The sequence below is a fragment of the Rutidosis leptorrhynchoides genome, chromosome 1 (genome assembly GCF_046630445.1).
Source record: "Rutidosis leptorrhynchoides isolate AG116_Rl617_1_P2 chromosome 1, CSIRO_AGI_Rlap_v1, whole genome shotgun sequence".
NCBI classification, from domain to species: domain Eukaryota; kingdom Viridiplantae; phylum Streptophyta; class Magnoliopsida; order Asterales; family Asteraceae; genus Rutidosis; species Rutidosis leptorrhynchoides.
Window position 1 is genome coordinate 469,587,278 of NC_092333.1, and position 7,456 is coordinate 469,594,733.

Sequence of the window (7,456 nt, forward strand, 5' to 3'; positions counted from 1 at the left end):
TATTATTATTATTATTATTATTATTATTATTATTATTATTATTATTATTATTATTATTATTATTATTATTATTATTATTATTATTATTATTATAAGCTAATACAACTTTTTATTAATATTAATTTACCGAATGACAATTAGTTACACAAAATCATATTTAATACATATAACATATAAGTTACTAAAATAACAAATATATCACCTTTAATATAAAACTTTGTTCAATTTCCATTATATGTGTTAATATATATACATGATATAGGTTCGTGAATCCGAGGTCAACCCTACACTTGTTAAATGACGCCATATGTATTTTTACTACAAAATACAGTATGGTGAGTTTCATTTGCTCCCTTTTACTCTTTACATTTTTGGGCTGAGAATACATGCAAATGCTTTATTAACTGTTTTACAATATTTATATGCGTGAATTTCATTAATCCCTTTTTAAATGCTTTTGCAATATATATTTTTGGGACTGAGAATACATGCGCTGCTTTTATAAATGCTTTACGAGATAGACACAAGTAATCGAAACTACATTCTATGGTTGAATTATCGAAATCGAATATGCCCTTTTTATTAAGTCTGGTAATCTAAGAATTAGGGAACAGACACCCTAATTGACGCGAACTCTAAAGATAGATCTATTGGGCCCAACAAGCCCCATCCAAAGTACCGGATGCTTTAGTACTTCGAAATATATATCATGTCCGAAGGAGGATCCCGGAATGATGGGGATATTCTTATATACATATTGTGAATGTCGGTTACCAGGTGTTCAATCCATATGAATGATATTTTTGTCTCTATGCATGTGACGTATGTTTATGAGAAACGGAAATATGAAATCTTGTAGTCTATTAAAATTTATTAAATGATTATTTATGTTAAACTAATGAACTCACCAACCTTTTGGTTGACACTTTAAAGTATGTTTATTCTCAGGTACGAAAGAAATCTTTCGCTGTGCATTTGCTCATCTTAGATATATTGTTTGGAGTCATTCATGACATATTTCAAAAGACGTTGCATTCGAGTCATCGTGTTGATCAAGATTATTATTAAGTCAATTATAGTTAGATATATTATGAAATGGTATGCCTGCCGTCAACTTTTGATGTAATGAAAGATTGTCTTTTCAAAAACGAATGCAATGTTTGTAAAATGTATCATATAGAGGTCAAGTACCTCGCGATGTAATCAAATGTTGTGAATTATTTATAATCGATATGGAATTTGTCCGGATGGATTAGGACGGGTCTCTACACTGAATATTCTATATGATTAACTCATTTCTTTTGGCTATTTTTGAAGGAAATGGCACCGACTACTCGACACACCATGAATATGAGTGAAGAAGAATTCCGTACCTTTCTTACTGCAAACATAGTCGCAATGTAGGCCGTAATGAAAAATAACAACAATAACTCTGGTTCTAGTAGTGGAACTAATTCCACAAGAAATCGTGTAGGATGCTCCTACAAAGAATTCACTGCATGTAAACCTCATGAATTCGATGGAACTAAAGGACCAATCGGATTGAAACGGTAGACCAAGAAGGTAGAGTCGGTGTTTTCCATAAGTAAGTGCACTGAAGAAGACAAAGTAAAGTACACTACGCATACCTTTACAGATACTACGTTAACATGGTGGAACACCTATCTCGAGCATGTGAGACAAGATTCTGCTTACACACTACCGTGGTCAACATTCAAACCCTTAATGAACGAGCAGTACCGTCCCAGAAACGAGGTCAATAAGCTCAAGGTAGAGCTTAAAGGGTTGATATTGCGCATTTTTCATATATTTATCATGGCAATATCCATCATTTTTAGTCCATTCAGATACGGTTTTGGTCTTTATTAGTGATAATTTGGGAAGATTATGATTCAAGAGCCGAGAAGATCTTTTATACGCCTTTTTGATCATTTGGAGGTATATTTTATGTTACTTTATCATAGGTGCCTTAATATGATGAAGCGATGTGGTTTTAGGCATTTTTATGAAGCAAAACGAAGAAACTTCTGTTCCTGTATTAAGCCGCGGCGCGGCTGGGGTGTCCGCAACGCGGGCTATAACTGAAACTGAAGGTCGAGCATATTGATATTGGGTGGAGTTCTGGCTAGTTTTAAGCCGCGTCGTGTAGTGACCCGAACTTTTCCATGTTTATATATATTAATTGAGATTGATATTTACATGACTAAATGTTTCCAACGTGTTAAGCAATCAAACTTGTTAAGACTTAATTAAATGAAATAAGTTTCATATAGACAATTGATCACCCAAGTTGACCGGCGATTCACGAACGTTACAAAATTGTGAAAACTACATGTTGTGGTATATATAGACATATATATATGGTTGACATGAGATTATGATGATTAAGTATCTCACTAAGTATATTAACAATGTGTGTTATACATAAGAAATGAGATTACTAAGTTAAGAAACTCGAAATGATATATATAACGATTATCGTTATGATAACGTCTACTAAATACATATGTATCATATTAAGATATTGATACACTATATTTAACATGATAAAATGATATTTAAATATATCATTAAGTGTGTTAACAATGAACTACATATGTAAAAACAAGACTACTAACTCAAGAATTACGAAACGAGACTTATATGTAACGATTATCGTTGTAACGATATTTTAATGTATGTATCATATTAAGAGATATTCATACATCATAATATCATGATAATATAATAATTTAACATCTCATTTGATATAATAAACATTGGGTTAACAACATTAATTGAGATCGTTAACTTAAAGGTTTCAAAACAACACTTACATGTAACGACTAACGAAGACTTAACGAATCCATTAGAATGTATATACATGTTGTGTTTTGATATGTATTCTTACACTTTTGAAAGACTTCAAGACATATATCAAAGTACTTCTACTTAACATAAATACTTACAATTACATCCTCGTTCAGTTTCATCAACAATTCTACTCGTATGCACCCGTATTAGTACTCGTACAATACACAGCTTTTAGATGTATGTACTATTGGTATATACACTCTAATGATTAGCTCTTAGTAGCCCATTTGAGTCACCTAACACATGTGGGAACCATCATTTGACAACTAGCATGAAATATCTCATAAAATTACAAAAATATTCGTAATCATTCATGACTTATTTACATGAAAAACAAATTACATATCCTTTATATCTAATCCATATACCAACGACCAAAAACACCTACAAACACTTTCATTCTTCAATTTTCTTCATATAATTAATCTCTCTCAAGTTCCATCTTCAAGTTCTAAGTGTTCTTCATAAATTCCATAAGTATAGTTTCATAAAAATCAAGAATACTTCCAAGTCTGCAAGTCTACTTCCAAGCTTTCTAATCCATTCCAAGTAACCATATAAGATCAAGGAACCTTTGTTATTTATAGTAGGTTAACTTTCTAATTCAAGGTAATATTCATATTCAAACTTTGATTCAATTTCTACAACTATAACAATCTTATTTCGAGTGAAAATCTTACTTGAACTGTTTTCGTGTCATGATTCTGCTTCAAGAACTTTCAAGCCATCCAAGGATCCTTTGAAGCTAGATCCATTTTTCTCATTTCCAGTAGTTGTATCCAGAAAACTTGAGGTAGTAATGATGTTCATAACATCATTCGATTCATATATATAAAGCTATCTTATTCGAAGGTTTAAACTTGTAATCACTAGAACATAGTTTAGTTAATTCTAAACTTGTTCGCAAACAAAAGTTAATCCTTCTAACTTGACTTTTAAAATCAACTAAACACATGTTCTATATCTATATGATATGCTAACTTAATGATTTAAAACCTGGAAACACGATGAACAACATAAAATCGGATATACGCCGTCGTAGTGAAACCGGGGGCTGTTTTGGTTTGGATAATTAAAAACTATGATAAACATTGATTTAAAAGTTGTTCTTCTGGGAAAATGATTTTTCATATGAACATGAAACTATATCCAAAAATCTTGGTTAAACTCAAAGTGAAAGTATGTTTTTCAAAATGGTCATCAAGTTGTCGTTCTTTCGACGGAAATGACTTCCTCTTTAGTAATTGACATGTAACTTAAATTTATGACTATAAACCTATACTTTTTCTGTTTGGATTCTTAAATTAGAGTTCAATATGAAACAATAGAAATTTGATTCACTCAAAACGGATTTAAAATGAAGAAGTTATGGGTAAAACAAGATTGGATATTTTTGATCTTTTTAGCTACGGGAAATGTTTAACAAATCTATACAAATCATATCCTAGCTAACTTATATTGTATTATACATGTATTCTAATATATTATGTAATCTTGGGATACCATAGACACGTATGCAAATGTTTTGACATATCATATCGACCCATGTATATATATTATTTGGAACAACCATAGACACTCTATATGCAGTAATGTTGGAGTTAGCTATACAGGGTTGAGGTTGATTCCAAAAATATATATACTTTGAATTGTGATCAAGCCTGATACGTGTATACACTGGATCGTGGATTGATTTAAGATAATATATATCGATTTATTTCTGTACATCTAACTGTGGACAACTAGTTGTAGGTTACTAACGAGGACAGCTGAATTAATACACTCAAATCTTTAAAACATAATAAAAATAATTGTAATTATATTTTGATCATACTTTGATATATATGTACATATTTGTATAGGTTCGTGAATCGATCAGTGGCCAAGTCTTATTTCCGAGGAAGGAAATATCTGTGAAAGTGAGTTATAGTCCCACTTTTAAAATCTAATATTTTTGGGATGAGAATACATGCAGGTTTTATAAATGATTTACAAAATAGACACAAGTACGTGAAACTACATTCTATGGTTGAATTATCGAAATCGAATATGCCCCTTTTTATTAAGTCTGGTAATTTAAGAATTAGGGAACATGCACCCTAATTGACGCGAATCCTAAAGATAGATCTATTGGGCCTAACAAACCCCATCCAAAGTACCGGATACTTTAGTACTTCGAAATTTATATCATATCCGAAGGGTGTCCCGGAATGATGGGGATATTCTTATTTATGCATCTTATTAATGTCGGTTACCAGGTGTTCACCATATGAATGATTTTTATCTCTATGTATGGGATGTGTATTGAAATATGAAATCTTGTGGTCTATTGTTACGATTTGATATATATAGGTTAAACCTATAACTCACCAACATTTTTGTTGACGTTTAAAGCATGTTTATTCTCAGGTGAATACTAAGAGCTTCCGCTGTTGCATACTAAAATAAGGACAAGATTTGGAGTCCATGTTTGTATGATATTGTGTAAAAACTGCATTCAAGAAACATATGTCGATGTAATATATTTCTATTGTAAACCATTATGTAATGGTCGTGTGTAAACAGTATATTTTAGATTATCATTATTTGATAATCTACGTAATGTTTTTAAAACCTTTATTGATAAAATAAAGGTTATGGTTGTTTTAAAAATGAATGCAGTCTTTGAAAAACGTCTCATATAGAGGTCAAAACCTCGCAACGAAATCAATTAATATAGAACGTTTATAGTCAATATGAACGGGATATTTCACGGCACAGCTGTATGGCCCTCGGCGCGGGTTGTACCTGTGTCGGTTTTTGAGGGTATAAATAGGGAAATACAACCCTAACTTTTAATCACTTTTTGTCAACCGATTTTCTGAGCACTTGGGGCGATTTTTGGGTACTTTTGGGGAATTTCAAATCTATTCTAATGCTCCAATCATTCCGCTATCAAGGATCAATTCAAGCAATAATCAAGATTCATTGTGCTAGGTTGATTCTTACTTATCCAACAATGTTTTCTCTATTATTTATTACTTTGATTTCTTTTGTTGCCATGATTATTGGCTAGTTATTTTAATGTTTGTCTAGATTTATAAACCTATGTTTTGGATGATACTTAACAGTTATTCGTTTTATTTATGATGATTTGATGTTTGGATTAAAGAACGATTCTTATTAAAGCTAGACTTTTCGATTCAATTGGTTATGTATTTGTTTGATAAGACGAGAGTTCATTAATTTAATGCATAAATTTATAATTGGTTTGTCTTAATTAGTTGTTTGCTTACTCGGAAACGAGAGTAAATTGAGTTCAAAAGGCTAGACAAAATAGGGGTGAATTACACACAACGAGAGTTGGTGTGATTGCGATTCAAGTCTTCATCTCAGTTGAAATATTTGGTCACAGTTAAGAGGTCTTAGGCTACGGGGAATTCCGTGTCGTGTAATTTTAATTGAAGTGTTTGCGCTGGGGAATTCCAGGTGAACCGATTAAATAATTTGCATAGGTTAGATAATAACTGGGGCTTAAACTAAATGCATCCAAGACTAGGTGTAAAGAGTCTAGACGAACATTCGTTTTTCCTAATTGATTTAAACTATCTTATTTTTACTTGTTTGTTTGCTTTAAAGCTTAAATTCTAAAATACCAAAAATATTGTTCTTTCTTGTTATTAATTAAAGCTATCTTTGATTTGGCTAATCGTTAAATAGCCACCAAAACTATTATCTCGTAATTTACATTTTCTAGATTAACTTAGTTTATTTCCTTTAGTTATAATCTTAATTTTCATGTCTAAACTGTCCTTGGAACGAATACGGATTTACCAACTTTATACTATTGCACGATCGGGTACACTGCCCGTTAGTGTGTAGTAATCCTTTTAACAGATATTTCCCATTATATAAATTATAGACGCGATTTCACACATCAAGTTTTTGGCGCCGTTGCCGGGGAGAGTTATGTCGAAAATTAAGATTATTATCTAATTGTTCTTAGTTTAGTTTAGTTTAGTTATAGTTTATTATTTCTTTTCATTATTTTCAGTTGAATCGGTGCGTTTAATCAGTTGTTAGTTGTGATTTCGCAGGTAACAGGTAGTGCATGCCACATACGCGTTCTTCTAATTCTCCGATTCTTCAACCATTTGCAGAACCCGAAAGAGAGTTATTCAGAGCGTTAAGTCAAGAGAAATAGTCTACGGTGGATTCATCTTTTTCTTCGAGTGCTAATATAATTAATTTGGTAGTAGTTCTGAGACTGTGGTGCCCGATACACCACCTGAAATCAGAGAAGAAGAAGAATCTTATATTTCATTAGATCTTTTCGAGACTGAAGATATGGCTGACCAAGTTGATCAACCGAATCGTCCTAAGACTATGGCAGAAAAGTTGAAGGCCACACGAGGGGGCCAAGGCAATTCAATTACTCAACCGAACATCACTCAGCCTTTTCAAATTACAGGACCAATCCTGAGTTTGATTTCTTCTGACTGCCAATTTCATGGCAAGGATAGTGAGGATGCTAACGAGCATCTTCGTATTTTCAACGATGTTTGCAACTTGTTCAAACTGCATGAGGTTGCCGATACTTCGATCAAGACAAGGCTTTTTCCCT